The sequence below is a fragment of the Myxocyprinus asiaticus genome, chromosome 15, assembly GCF_019703515.2.
Source record: "Myxocyprinus asiaticus isolate MX2 ecotype Aquarium Trade chromosome 15, UBuf_Myxa_2, whole genome shotgun sequence".
Taxonomy (NCBI): Eukaryota; Metazoa; Chordata; class Actinopteri; order Cypriniformes; family Catostomidae; genus Myxocyprinus; species Myxocyprinus asiaticus.
Window position 1 is genome coordinate 44,266,936 of NC_059358.1, and position 16,261 is coordinate 44,283,196.

At 35.7% G+C, this 16,261-nt stretch overlaps 1 protein-coding gene across 1 annotated transcript in view; it reads left to right on the top strand.

Moving 5' to 3' along the window:
- The window catches only part of LOC127452519 (glutamate receptor ionotropic, kainate 3-like), a 221,813-nt gene that overhangs the window by 88,192 nt on the left and 117,360 nt on the right, over window positions 1–16,261 (top strand). The gene's annotated exons all lie outside the window — the stretch shown is intronic.

A 16,261-nucleotide genomic window follows, 5' to 3' on the forward strand; every position in this document is an offset into this window, starting at 1 on the left:
TGCAGCAAAACAAAGAAAGTGGCACGTAAAAGTCAGTTTGCAAAAATTTATATAGAGGAACGCTCATTCTATGAGACCAGGTTGATGATTTCAGTGCATGTTATATTTGTCTATTAAGTTTCCTAAAGACCATGTCTTTAGATTAGTTTTTCAATCCATCCTTATCTCATGACTTGAGAATGTTAGGAGCAAGATGTTTTAATAGCGATTTAAAATGGGGGCCTGGTAGCCGCTGACAACCACCCCTGGAGTCGTGAGTTTGAATCCAGAGCATGCTGAGTGACTCCAGTCAGGTCTCCTAAGCAACCAAATTGGCCCAGTTGCTAGGGAGGGTAGAGTCACATGGGGTAACCTCCTCGTGGTCGCCATAATGTGGTTCTCGCTCTCGGTGGGGTGCGTGGTGAGTTGTGCGTGGATCCCACGGAGATCCTAGCGTAGGCCTCCACACGCGCCACGTCTCCGTGGTAACGTGCTCAACAAGTCACGTGATAAGATGTGCGGATTGATGGTCTCATACGCGGAGGCAACTGAGATTCGTCCTCCACCACCTGGATTGAGGTGAGCCACTACACCACCACGAGGACCTAGAGCACATTGGGAACTGGCCATTCCAAACTGGGTAGAAAAAGTGGAGAAAAACAAATAGTGATTTAAATTTTATTTGATTGAGCTATTAAAATATTTTAGTTGAAATATATGTAGGTTAACATTGCTGTTTTTTACTATGTATTGTTATACTGAGGGATAATGATGATTAAATATCATGTTTCCTTTTGTTTAATTTGTGAATACCAGAGTGCAAATCATACTATAATTATTAACTGTATTACTGTCTCAAAAAGGATATTTTAAGATTTCCAAAATTCCATCCAATTGAATTAAGTAATATTTTTTAAAGTTTTATTCATTTAATTTTGTTAAATATTACACAATTCAATTGGATGGAATTTTGTTATGAAATTAAAATGTGTAACTAAAAGAAATTGCTCAAATATTTTTTGGGATTGAGACTGTTTGTTTAATATGATGGTTATTTTTATTGATAAAAAAAAAAAAATCAATAAAAAAATGTCAATGTATATTTTCAATATCATCAGAGATTGAAAAATATAGAGATTATTGTTATTATTGTTTTTATTTTTATTTATTTATTTTTATCTATATCCCCAACACTACTAGGGTGCATTGCTACAAAGTCTGTACTATATTAACACACATGGGAACCCGTTGGGTTAAAACAGCTCATTAATCAAGTGGAATGGGTAAACAATCTCACCATCTCCTTAAAAAATTGGAAATGTTATTTGCTGGCCAAATTCTGTCTAAATATTAATTGCTTCCCTTAGTGTAAAATCAATGGCAATTACACTAGCGAGAGTATTGGTAGTGCTTAGTGCTTATCTAACCTTGTGATCTCTGATTTGGAGATCCATTTTCATGGTGGGATTGTCTGACCCTCAGGTAATGTCTAGGCCTTCTGCTGTTGGTTCAGGACTTCGGAATTAAAGACCTCGTCATTTCGCCTTAATGAAAATGATGCCCTTAAGTGATGGACGAGCCTATTACAATAAATCTCAGTTTCAGTTTCTCTTCCCCCTACTCTTTTTTATTTTATTCTCTTTGTCTTTCCTATGTCTCTTTAACACATATGTGGGCTTGTTTTCGGTTATAAACCTTTAAGCCTTTTCTATCCTGTGAAACTAAACGGTGGCTTGTGTCCCAAGTGGTTTTGTCAATACCCAGCTGGATAGAATGACAAATGTTTGAACTGTTCAGAGACTTAAAAACGGCTTGAAAAAGTGATAGCAGAGATGCAGAACAATGTGTCCTCTGACTTTAAACCTCAGATTTACGTCTCTGTCAATGATAAAGAAATGGTTTTCCCAGAAATAAAAATTCTGTCATTATTTACTCAGCCTCATGACGTTTCAAACTCATTTGACTTTCTTCTGTGGAATGCAGGAAGGAGAAATTTTTAAGAATATTCACACATTTTTTTTATTTTTTTTAATTATTTTTTTTAATATTGTTACCATACAACAAAAGCAAATAGGTATGAGGGGCTTTCAAGCTCCAAAAGTTTAAATTTAAGTCATAATTGACTAAAGAAATCTCCACTGTAGCTCTCAAATTGTATATTCAAATGTGGTGCATCACATTCCTTACAAAACACGTGAGAATCAATATTATTAAAGTAAAAAATTGGTGTGATGCATTGTGTGATTGCCGAGGGCAAGGTTTTCACTGTATAACGCCACAAATTTTGATCTTTTCCTCACGCATTAAACACAAATACGGCTTTAAATATAGCAAACAAGTTGTATGGACTACATTTATATATTGTTATGCTGTGTTTTGTCTTTTTGGAGCTTAACAGCCCATGATCACTCTGTGTTTTCATTGTATGGAAAAGACCATCATAAACATTCTTCAAAATGTGTTATTTTGAATTCCACCGAAGAAAGAGAGTCATGTGTGTTTGAAACGACATGAGGGTGAGTAAACTGTGACATTTTACGAGTGAAGTATTCATTTGCTGAGGAAACAATGCTGTTTTGGTTGATTTATGGCAATACTATTATAGTATTGCATTTGAGCAATTGGTTGGAAAAGGTCATGCTATCTTGAAAATATATCCACAGGTACAGGGTGTTAGGCATTACATGCAGTGGACTGAATATATACTCAATATAGAATGGCCTGGAGTGCCACTTAGGAAAAAAATCTGTGGCAAATGCAAAATATATATATCAAACAAATATATATATATATATATACAGTATGTATATCTACAGTATATACTGCAAGTGCCTAAAGTTGAAGAACTACCCATATATTATTATACACATCAGAGTGATTTTTTTCCCCCATATGTTTACGTGCTGTGAGTTTTGTGTGCAGGAATATGGCGATTGATGATATTAGCTGTGTTTCCTCAATGGCCAGTGCTTATTGCATCTGCTAATGAAAAAGTCTGGCTCACCTCCTGCCGAGCGTTACCTCTCCTTTGTCTCTGGATGCGTATGGATGCTAAAGCCCAGATTCTGCTCCAGGATTTATGTGTGTGTGCTTGTGTTTGGGGTTCATTATTTTTTTGGCTCGAGCCCTGCATTGTTCTGCGGGGTTTGGCAGAGGTTAGCTGGCACTATCTGACCAGGACGTCTGGCACCACACTGAACCTCCTGCATTCGACAACAGCATTACAGTCACGATAAGAAAGAGGCCGTGGTGTAGTAGTAAAGTACAGAGTCTTTATAAAGGGGAGACAGGGGATAGCAGTACTGGGGCACAGGTATCCTGTTTTACTGAGTAAGAAGCTGCTCCAAACAACTCACAAGTGCGCAAGTGAGCTGTACGAATGATTCAAGCTGAACCGCAAACCGATTCAGACCGTTTTGCTAACCCGTTTATCCAATTCATGGAAAAGAACAGACTCAAAAGAGTGATTCATTCACAAATCAGGCATCACTATTTCTAATTCTAAACTGCCGACATAATTACATGGGACACAAATCAGAATTTCTTAGACTGTCAGGGAAAATGTTTCTCAGGTCAGTATATGGTAATTTCCCTCATCGGACAAAGATTTATCTGTAAAATTGTACTGAGACACAACTGAAATTTGCAGTCTAGCGACACCCCTGGTTCACACTTTTTACCCCAATGAATGTTTTATCTAGATTACAATTAAAACATGTGGTTATTCTACATGGGGTAAGTTGTCACAATGGGAACCTGCTGTTGACCAATTGACACTAATTTGATATGAAAACCTTTATTTTATATGAAATGTTATTTAAAGTAAATAGAAGCCAGGTATTTAATGGCTTTTAAGCTTAATTGAAACAGTATATTATTCACGAAACACACACACACACACACACAAAAAAAAAAAAAAAATCACAAATGTTTATCCTTGTTTTGCCGTGTTTTGGAAGGTGAGCTACACGGAGAGCTGCATGGAAACACACAGCCAGTGTGCGAGGAGCAATGGAGAACAAACGCTGTGATAAATTGCAGAACTGAGAGGGCGAGTCACTTGAGCATAAAATTAGATTTTACAAATGTGTTGGTACCTGACAGTTATTTGACAGAGAAGATATCACAACACTGGAAGGTATAGGAATATTGCTAATCGTACTGAATAAACGAGAGCGTTGAGGCTTTGATGACGGATGAGAGGCCGGATCTTAATTTATCCCTCTTTATCACCACAGACTTAAACTTGTGCTTGATTGGCTGCTGTCATTTATATGGTAATTTTAAAACTCCACAAGACGCAACAGAGATAAGCAGCTGTAAAAAGTGATGACGTCTTTTGTCGTGTTAGAGTGAATGGCGGGTGTTTTTCATCAGAAATGGCCTTATAAAAAAGAAGTTTTATTATAGATGTGTGTAAATAATAGCATGCATTTATAAGAATGTAATATAGAAAAAGCAAAGATAATATTAATATTTTCTGAACAGAGATCAAATAATGAAGAACAAAATTGAACAGTAAACAATGTTAGTTTGTCCCATTATTTTTACAATATATATTTACAAATTATTATAATTAGAGCATAAATTACCCAAACATTAGTCTTTGAAAAATTATGTAGGTGATATAGTAGTATACAAGCCATATCACATGAATATGAGCATGGCTGTGATTTGACTGCAAGTAATTACTCATGCTGATATTCAGTACAACAGCATGGTTGCCAGTGTAACATTTATTCAACAATTTTATAAACAAGAAGGTAATATTGACTAAATTACATTTTAGACACAATATTACCATATATTTATTTATTTTTTGGATAAAATAAGTATAAATGGGTGGATTTATGCATGTATAACATGTATGTTGAAATTAGGGATGTGCCTGAAGCCGAATACCTTATTCGGAAAGGCACGAATAATGACTTCAAACGAATAACGGATTCATCCGAATAATATACAAAATATTCATTTGACTGATAATCCAAGAAGCTCAAGGATAAAGCAACATTTTAAATAAACAACCAAAATTACAACGAATTTTTGAGAGTGTAAACCTGATGAATGAAAATGCACACGTTGTGATTTCAGATCGGATGGGCACGGTTTCATCTCCGTTTGCTGTCTTTGTTAATTGTGTGGAGCTTGTCAAGTGTAACATTAACTTAGATAAAACATCATATACACTTTCCACTTCTTGACATTTTTATGTTAATGTACCACACGATTCACACGTGATTCTCATGTATTTATTTATAGCCTTAACCTGAGCGTGATGTTAAATTCCTGACCTGAAGTGATGATTTCACATTGGAGCTTGTCTATCTGTCTTTTAAAGTTGACAACATTTATTTTCACATCAGCAATTAAGGTTATTAACTGGTTATGACTTTATAAAAAAAAATAAAAAAAAGTTAAAAATGCTCCATAAAGATTTAAATGCTCCAAAGATTATTCATCTATTAGGAATATTCCTCCTTATGTAAAACAAAGAAACTGAAACATGTTCCATCTTTTTTCTTCTTCTTCTTTAAACTGTGCTAAATTTGAAAATGTTCAGTGTTCTTAAACTCTGGTAAGGTGCTATATAAATGTAACATTATTATTATTATTATTATTATTATTATTATTATTATTGTTATTATATGAACAGATACAGAGACAGATAATGGCTCCACTGCACACCCCTAGTTGAAATGCTCACAATTTAGAAAGTGCTACATGAAAGTCACCCTTTTTGTTAATGTCATTATAACTGCATTTTAATAATTTATAATACGTTTATAAATGACTATTTAGTCATAAGTGAACCCCTTTATAAACCCTTACCAAAGGGAACAAGAATGTAAAGTGTAACTTTCATTTTAGAAACATTATGACTAGTTAAGTATGTATAACATGTACGTTAAAATGCTCACTATTTAGGATGCATTGCATGAAAGCCACCCATTTTTTTTTTAAGTTGTTATAGCTGTATATCAATGATTTAAAATGCATATACTGTATAAATGCAGTATAATTTATTAATTTACTCCATACATACATCAGAACTGCTGTGATTCAGCCATAGGTAATCACAGCAGTGCTGATTTAGGGCTATATAGCACAATTGCGAGTGTGATATTGCTTATATACAACAGTTCAATGAACAAGTAAATTAAAAAAATAAAATTAGGAAAAACTGAGTACGGTCATAAAAAATGCATTTGTGCATGGAACTACTTTCTTATGCGACGGATCAGAATCTGCCATTGCTGGTTCAAACCAAATGATGTGTCCAAGCCTCTCAAAAACATCACTTTAGAACTACTAGTATTACAGCTTGGGATGTTTCTAAAAAGTTATTGGATGTATGTGTGTGTGTGTGTGCGTGTGAGTGAGAGAGATTGAGAGAGATGAAGCGTGTGTCATCACCTGTTGATGATGCTGTTGTCTGTCAGTCAGCTTTCTAAAGATAATGTCATTTTGGTGAAATACATCCTATTATCTCAGTGGAAAAATAGCCGTCCAAGCGGGGTATTCCTCCCTATTTCACGGTAGCCGGTGCGCAAGAGACATTCACTATAGAAACCGCAGTCTCTTCCGCCATTTTGAACAGTATTTCCTCTCCAATGTGAAAACTCCGGTAAGAGGAAAGCTCCTTGAGTTTGTGTAATTAATCAGTCTGTTGTGTCTCTCAGCTGTGATGAGCCTGAATGCTGAAGTTGTTAGTTTAAAGCTGTTTAAAGCTATTTCCTAGCTTTAGTAGTGTAATAGTAATACGAGAGATCACGGAGTGCTGTTGAATATAACAACGAGTGACGCTGACTCGCTTCACGTCACCTAATTTGCTTATATTACACACAAAAAATTTCTTTTGCCTCCACCTGCTGGCTAAAATATGTAATGTCACAAAATTAAATGTAAAGAGACAGATAGCTCTTAAACACATCTGCACTGCTGTTACACTTTAGTTTAGAACGGCACGAACACAAGCTGAGTGATACACAGTGAAGTGTCTGAGCGCTGATGGTGTGAGACCATCAGTACTCATGGAACATCTCTCGTCCAATCAGATTCGAGGACCGGAACTAACTGTTGTACTGTATATAATATATAACATGTGAGGCAGAGCCGTAGCTAATGGGGCAAAAGGTGGTAATGAGTCTACGGGCACACGAGTCCAGGGGGGCCCATAAAAAACTTTAAACTGTATTTTTTTATATAAAAGGGGCCCAGAGCAATATACAGTCAAGGGGCCCAGAAATCCTTGCTACGGCCCTGATGTGAGGTAAAATGTCTCACTGTTTGGCAGGTATTGCATTAAAGGCACTCCTTTTATGCATATTATTATGCATAACTGCATATCAGTGATATATAATGCATTTGTAAATGAATTATTAGTTATTAATGAACCCCTTTATAAACCCTTATCAAAGTTAAATGTCATCGAAATAAGTATGCTGAACATCGTCAAAAACCAAAATGAAATTGACTAAATAAATAACACAAGCATGAGACACTATCTTCCATGCATTTTACTGAAAAGGCTTATCAACAAACTCTGATTCTTTTCTTTCACAACATTTTTATTGTTTTTAAGTAATTAGGCCAGAAATGTGTTCGTCAGTTTGCATTATGTCATCTTCATACTGAAAGTCAACATCATCAGTAATGGTGGTTTCAGTTTAAGGAATAAACTGTCACAGGCTGTGACTTCTCTGGAGAATATACAGATGGAATGGGATAACAGTCCAGTGCAATGTCCTTTAATTGGTCAATGCTGTGCACAATGCTGGTTGTTTGCCGTAATTGTTTAGCGTGGGCCATTGTCTGTTGCTTTCTCCTCCACCATTGTGTAGCAAAATGCCTCCAGCTTCAGGGAGCAGTACAGAATCTATTCACAGGCATGCTGGGAAGGCGACCAGGGGAGTGGTGTGCTACAAAAGAGCTCCCTCTAGAAAAGCACATTCATCCAAAACATAATGATACTGTCTCATTGTTGGGGTTTTGGCAAAGCTGTGCATGGTCACTGGGGTGTGAATACAAGCGTTGATGGTGGTACAGTATATTTGAGTATGAGGCACCAATAGAACCGACAGACCGCAGGGTCACATCAGTTGACCCGCAGCTGCAAACTCGCCTTGTATGTTAATGGATTTTTCTCAGAAATACACTGCAGTCATAACTTTATGAAAAGTCATAAAAAAATGTGTTTCTCACTCTCTATGCGATGTATCAAAGCATCTGCCAGGACTTTTCCCTGCAAAAGAAATCAGCTTAAACCAGCGTAAAGTGGTCCCTTACGAAAATCGACAACATTTCTGAAAACTTGCCGCAAATTTGCCACTGATAATTTTCACATGCAAATGAGCTTTGCGGCAAACTTGTGGCAAATTGTCCATTGTTGCCAAAGGTTTGCTGGAGGTTTACCATTACCGGTGAAGAGCTGCAATCTTCTGGCAAACATTTGTGACGAATAAAAAGCTGCAAATTTACGGCTAGTTTAGATTTTTTGTAAGGGGTTAGCTGGACTCCCAGCTAGACTTAGATGTCATAAGATAGCATCGTGTAAGCAATAAGGCAAAAAGAAAGTGTTTATGAACCGAGGCCATTTTACTCGTGATTTGTGTGAAAGGGAATCAAAGTCATTGTTATTTTTTTAAATTTTTTTTTTTTGCACCTCTACTGTTCAATTCACCAGGAAACTGCTGCGATGCATACAACAAGCCACGTAAAAATCATTTTGCAAAAATGTAAGTGTAGTGCCATGAAGAGGTGCATTGAAATCATGTAATAGGCAGTTATTAATTTTGTTGTTATTTATGCCCCTACTTCGTAGCTCTTTAAAAACTAGATGATTGTAAAGCGATCTGCACGCTTTGTAAAGGTAGCAGCTGTAATGAGCACATGTTTTCTGTATCAGGCTGAAACCCAAGAGATTAATTAGGCTGCTTTTGTAAGGCTGTTTCAAAACAGGAAACAAGTTAATCACAACTTAAACTGACTGATGTTAAAGATGTGCAAGAAATCACAGATCAAACGTTACAGCTAAATTTACATTTGGCCCTTTAAAGACCCTGTTTAGCGAAGAGCTGCACAGCTCTGTATCGCAACATAAATATCCTGTGCCGTTAAAGTCATTAACACCGAACATTGATGAAGGCTTGCGGCTGTTTTTGCACTGATTTGCACACAATAGTGAAAAAAAAGACCTGTTAAATAAATGTGGATGTGAAAGTGTTCGGGAAGATTTGGGCAGCACCTAGCTTGTTAAAGCTGTTAGACGTTAGCTGATGGCTATTGCTCTCTTGCTTAGCGGAGGAGTGCGCACACCTGATAATAGATTGTATAGATTTCAAACAAGTCTGAAAAGTATTGTTGAGTCTGTGACTAGTCGCAATGTGTCTTGCATGTGCGCACACTAGAAGAGCATCAGTTATCACCAAACTACGAAACGGGGTTTTGATGCAGACTAGTTGAGGTATTCACCATATAAAAACAACAATCTCAATGATTCGAATGTGTTTTTTATTTGGCCATTATGTTTCCAAAAGAGCGTATCATTAGACCTTGACTCGCAAATATGAGAGTGCTAAGACAGATGCTAAATTATAGTGTCTGATTTATACATAGTTTCGCTGAACTTCAGTAAAAACAGTGTTAGAGTTGGTATGTTCAATTAATTTACATTTCGTTTCATACTGATTCATTTGTTTGCGTGATCACTCAAAAATGTTAACGGAATTCTCCGCATGGCATTTTTTTTATAATTAAAATGTCTCTGTAAAATTTCATGTTGGTAAACATTGATGGATATTACTGGGTATTGTTCAGTGTTGAGTAAGTTACTCAAAAAAAAAGTAATCCATTACAAACATCACTTTCCTAAATAGCAATCAGATTATTTTACAAATTACTTCATCAAAAAGTAATCACAGTACTAATTATTTGAGATTTAAGTTACTTTCTGCTCAGCAAATTTAAAAGAATGTCTTAATTTGTTTGTCGAATGCAAATCAAACACTTAGAATCACTCATTTCTCCCTTACAATGAATCGTTAGCAGACCCACACACACTTCAGACGTACATATGAACATAATTTAAGGTTTGAATGTATAAATACATAAATAATATTATTTTAGAATTATTTATAACCCAAGTAATGCACTTAAAAGTAATTTAATTGATATTCAGTTACGGTAATTTGATAACAAGAATTTAAAATGTAATGTGTTACACTACTTTGACTACTTTGAAAAAAGTCATTAAATTATTGTAATTATTTTGTAATTAGATTACACCTAACACCAATTGTTATGGTGGTGCATATATAAATTAATATATATATATATATATATATATATATATATATATATATATATATATATATATATATATATATAATTTTAAAACTTTTTTTATTTAGCAAAGAAAGCATGTCTTGATTATTTTAATGAGATTTTTATTGTATTTTTGTTTATTAAAAAGTTTTACACATAAAAACATGAATAGCATTTTTTAGAAATATGTTGAAAATGATGTACACTCACATTAGATGAAGACTCCAGTCATATCAGTAACCCAATAAAAGCTGTTTAATTTTACATGGAGCGGGTATCAGCAGGAGTGTGATCCACCAGACAGTCCGAACAGAATGAGTGCAAGTGGAAAGATAAAATGTCCAAACAAGAGGGAGTCATGAAAAAAAAAAAACAGTCAGTCTCACAGTGCGGATCACGGGCAAGCGCGAGCACACGGCCAGCTGCCAAAGAGCTTGTGAGTCGTGGGTGTCCGGTCACAGTCCGCAACAGTGCAAGAAATTTTCTTGGATTAAATCCAAGAATGTCCACAATAGGGATATGTGTGGTACGAGACGGAGAAAAACAAACTAAAAGTAACAAAAGAGAAGATAAACATACAAGTTTGGTGTGATGCGGCAGCAGTTAGTAAACAATTTTCCAGTATCCAGGACAACAGGTGTCAGTATAGCATCCAAAATCACAAGTACTTCTGGGACTGATGGGACAAGTAAGAACCAGCTAAAATCTCACATAGTGCACCTTTAAACAGTTTGAATTTGACTGGCTACAATGGCTGTTTGGTTGAAATGGTTAAGGAGTCTCTTAAAGGACAGGGTGGGAATTTGTTTTTCTGAAATAGTTTTGCGCAATAAATTTACCATGGTAATAAATGATGAAGAAATTCGTAGTGAAACCATAGTGATACTACAGGAAAACAAAAACTATAAACTATTGGAATAAAACCATAATGGTGTGGTTATTATGTTTTTACTATACAAATACCATAGTTTAACTATGGTTTTACGATAGTAATATTGTAGACTTAACCATAGTTTTTGGCGGTAATCGTTTTTCTATAGTAATATTGTATTATCCATGACTGTTGTAGGCTAACAATGTTTTGTTTTAGTTTTTTAGCGGAAACCATGGTTTTACTATAATAATATTGTTGTAACTCTGAAAAGTACGTTTTTTTTTTTTTTTTGACAGTTCAATCCATCCAACATAATCTTTTTTTTTATTTATTTATTTATTCTTGAATTTCTGAAAAGGAAATAGCTGAAGCCAAAGCTTATTATGCCTACCCTTTTTACTTCTCTAGATTATATTCTCTCTTTAAATATTTATTTACAGTCCTATTCACAACAAGAAAGAAAATATAAAGAAAAAAAAAATAATAATAAGTGCAAGATGGCTATATAACCTTTATAAATTGAACTTCATCCTAACAAATAAATTATTTGAATCAAAATTTACCGTTTGCTTTAACTGCTTAATTTCTTTATACATGATACATATGCATTTATAAAAACATTTACTGTCCACACATAATACAATGTTCCTATCAACACATTCTTTTATACTTTTTAAACACCTCAATTTTAAACATTCTCTTGAATTTATTAATTGTTTTACTCAGTTTTAATTCATTTTTAAGCTTAAATACCTACAATGGTATTTGTAGTAAAACCATAATAACCACAAAATTATTTTTTAATTACCATTGTTTTCATTTTCCTGTATTATTGCTATGGTTTTACTATGAATATCAAGGTTAAAATATGGTTACTTTAGTAAAACTATGGTAAATTTACTGTGAGTGAATACAAACTGTCATCTAAGGGTCTCCTTAGATGACAAAAAATACAAAATAAAAACAAATCACCCTCTTTGGCCATTTCAGATCAGAGATATATATTGAATATCGAATAAAAGGTTCAATAATATCAAAATACTGTATGATTTTTTTCAGCTATATCATCTAGCCCTAGAGTGCCGATTTATTTGTAGAGACTCTTCTGATTTAAAACAAAGCTTCTTCTCTGTGGTTTGATGAAGGTGTCACAAGCATTTTGTTTTATGGCTTGTATATCTGGAAATAACGGCAATAGAAATTCAACGCAGAGCGACGTGGGGCATTTTTCTTCCTCCCAGCGGCAGATCTCCCCTTTTTATTAAATCTGTTTTAGTGCTTCCGAGCAATGCACATTTTATCCTCTTAATAGTCAAATTAGTATATACTCCAGCAATTACTTAATGTACTCTAATGAGATTTCCCCACAAAACGGCAGGATTCATTTATTTTAATGCGTCGGGGCTCTTTCCAGGGAGTTTAAGCATCAGGGCTCTTCAGAAGTCAAGCGGTGCTGGAGTCATAAATAGTGTGCATGGCTCGGTGGCTGCGATGTTGCTCTCTGGATTGTAGGCCTGTGATCTCCCCTGCAGTCTCATACTTGAGCTTTTTCCCTTCTGGGAGAACAACTGAGATGCTCAGGGTGCTCTTGACCTCTGTTGAGGGTCTAACTGAAGAACTCTTAAATATTCATGCATTCATGGATCGAGCTGCTACGGTTTTTAAAGGCAATGGAAATTTGACACCAGAATGTTAAAGAAGCCTACGGGTGTTTCTGTGTTTGGACTATGTGTGTTTATCTGATTTACAGTGTATCAAATTCAATAACATTTTAAATCCCAAATAGCAGAATATGATAATAAGTGAAACTGAATTCTGTACAACTAACAAACATTGGTCTTCCTATATTTCTCTCAGCTCACTCATCTTTGGCTCCATGACCTGTCATATTGCTGAGATATACTGTAAGAAGGTGAAGCAGTCCAACAGTATTAATCCTCAAGGGCTGAAAATTGCTCAGCATGCTCCAGATGTTATCATTTGATTGTTTCGATAGGGTTCCATTGCACATAGAAGTCAATAAACAGTTTGCTTCTCCAACTCTTCTATTTAGGGAATTTCTTGGCCATGAAATGCATTTTGCTAAATCTCAACAGATTGTGAAAAGGCGCTTCCCACAAACAGGGAACACAATAGGTCCAAAAACCCTTAAAAAACATATACTGTATACTGTATACATTATGTATTTATTTAAAGGCAAAAATGTAAAGCTAATAATGTTGTAAAAGCAATAACATTAATTCTTCTAAAATAATATTTTCTGAGCTGTAAAGTTGTTCAAATCATAGTTTTTAGGGTGTTACTCCGTCATGGCAGGTGTGTGAATGCGTAGTGTTGTCCTAGTGACCGCAGTTTGAATCCACATTTTGTCCCACTCTTTTTCCCATTCGATTTCCTGTTTCTACTCTTAATATTTCCTTTAATACTACTTAAAGTAACAGATAAAAATGTATATCAATGTTGATTACATTGCAGTGATTTGATCACGGTGAATGTCGAGGAGTGCAGAGTAGGGTTTGATCCAGAGGCAGGGTCTGTCGATCGCGCCTGCGGCTCGGCATCGCTTGTGTGTAGATTGCATCACTGTATAGTAATGTAGTAACCAGGCCTGGATTAAAAACACACAGGGCCCTGGGGCTATAGAAACCCAAAGGGCCCCCCTCATGGCCTATCTTGGTAGTCTATCTCACAATGTTTGCTACAGAGTTGTTGTTGTTGCTGTTGTTTTTTGTTTTTTTTACAAAAATGCATTTCACACAAGCAGTGCTTATCGAGCAGCATTTAGTAAGCATACTAACTATTCCAGACACATTAAGTACAACATAATTACAATGATGGCAGAAATCAAATCACTGCAAACAGGGTTCTAAAACAACTCTTGCACATAATCTGGTTCAAGAAGTGCAGAGGGGATCTTACCGTTAGATGGTCTTTTTCCTGGCTTCAGAAGAGGAGAAATCCTTGATGATATCATTAAAATCCATGGTTCTAACAATGTTTGTTTTTGCAAAAATACTTTGAGAGAAGCATTTTTATTTTATTTTATCGAGCATGTGTAGCATTAATGGCATTATTGGCTAAAACATTTCTTAAATACAGTTACTGGTCGGAAGAGTTCTCGCGCTAAAAAAGCAAGACGCAGCACAACGAACAGAGCAGAACGCGGGTGTCTTGAGATGCATTTTTAACAGTTGAAGTTCTTTTTAACTTCACACGGATCCTAAAAATGCATCGCTCCAGTGAGAGATGCTCAAACACAGTGAAACGTGACACTGTTGTCAAAAGACATACATCTAGAGAATGTTTACATGGTAAAAGATTAAAAAAAACAGCGTGAGCGTGACGCAAAACACATTCTGACCTTGCTGACCTTTCTAAATGATACCTGTCAAAATTCAGCCTTTTGTTTCAGTTGATTGTAGGTAAATATCCCCTTTATTCAGTGCTGTTTGTTCCCTGTGTTCGTAAATATCCCGATACTGTTATAATGAGTGAGAAACCACTCCAAAAGATTCTGTGAGAGAGCGTCTGAACAAACTGGACTGAATCACGAATCGATTCAGGCGTTTTGCAAGCTTGTTTGGCCAATTCACTGAAAAGAACTGACTCAAATTAATAATTCGTTCACGAATTGGGCATCGCTGGTTCTTTTAAACAGCCAACAGAAAGACGGGACACATGTCATTATTGCTGAAATATTCTGAGAGTAAATGTTTCTCAAGTCAGTCAGCGCGCTCATGGTACGCACAGGCTTTCGGACTGCTCTCTCACTTTTTGGAACATTTTTGAACTCCGCTATTTCTACATGTTCTAGCCACATTACCGACATACCAACAGGTAAAAGAAAGAGGCGATCCCCAATGTAATTACACAAACTGAAAAGTGATATTCATTGGATAATCAATGAAAACCACCAGGCAACTATTCCAATGATCTCTTTTTATTTTTAACGTTAAATACAGACACACTTATGACTTGTCAATCAAGAATACAACCAACAGTAATGAAGCACTCCTGCCCTCTGCATCAACCACAGGGCCCCCTTCACGATTGGGCCCTGGGGCTTCAGCCCCGCCTAGCCTTTATGTTAATCCGGCCCTGGTAGTAACCATGTTTTTTGGCAGAAACCATAGTTGTAATGCAATTAACCATGGTGTTAGTACAGTAATATAGTGGTAATATAGTAACCATGGTTTATTTTGTGGTTACTGTAAATTTACAAAATATACCATGGTAAAACCATGTTACTGTAGTAAAACCAAGGTAAACTTAAGGTCAGGTTTAGGGGTAGGGGTTAATGTAGTGTGTCTGTGGGACTCTAAATAAACACAATAAACACACTGCAGTGATACCCATATCCTGTATGTTAGTATTTAAATATGGGTGCAAATAGTATTTGACACTATGTGCACCAGGGTGCAATTAGTATCTACCATTATTTGCACCAGGGTTGGGGTGCAAAATATACCTGCCACTATTTGCACTGGGGTGTAAATAGCATATACCATTATTTGCACTGGGGTGCAAATAGCACCTGCCAAAGTTTTTTGTGGTAATCAACATTATACCACAAATGCTGTCTATTTAGCTTAATTGTATTGAAAATAGAACAGTCCATTCCAACATTGATTAGTGTGATTTTGTTATTTTCTACCGATAAGCATCAAATAAACGACTTTGGTAACGGGGTTGAATGGTTGATAATAAATTGAGAAATACACTCAACAAAATTTTAGAAAATGGAATGAAGTCATTTACTTGTTTCCTGATCATGCTGTCAAAAGGGTCCTGTTGATGTTGCTTGTACACTTTTAACTGCTAGATAAAGTCAAGAAGGTACAGTAAGACAGGTCAAAACCACCATTTTAGGGATACGGATATTTGATGTGTTTAAAATCGTCTACTTTTCATGCTATGTTAATATCTGTGGAAAGTGCCAAACTTTCAAACTTTCACACTTCTGTGCAGAAAGCTATACAGTAGGCCTGTGTATGAATATTTTTTATTTTTTTTTATTTTAGGAGGGAATAAAAGGTGACCTGCAGGCCTTAAGGAGACAAAGTACCTTTGATGAAGCCATTT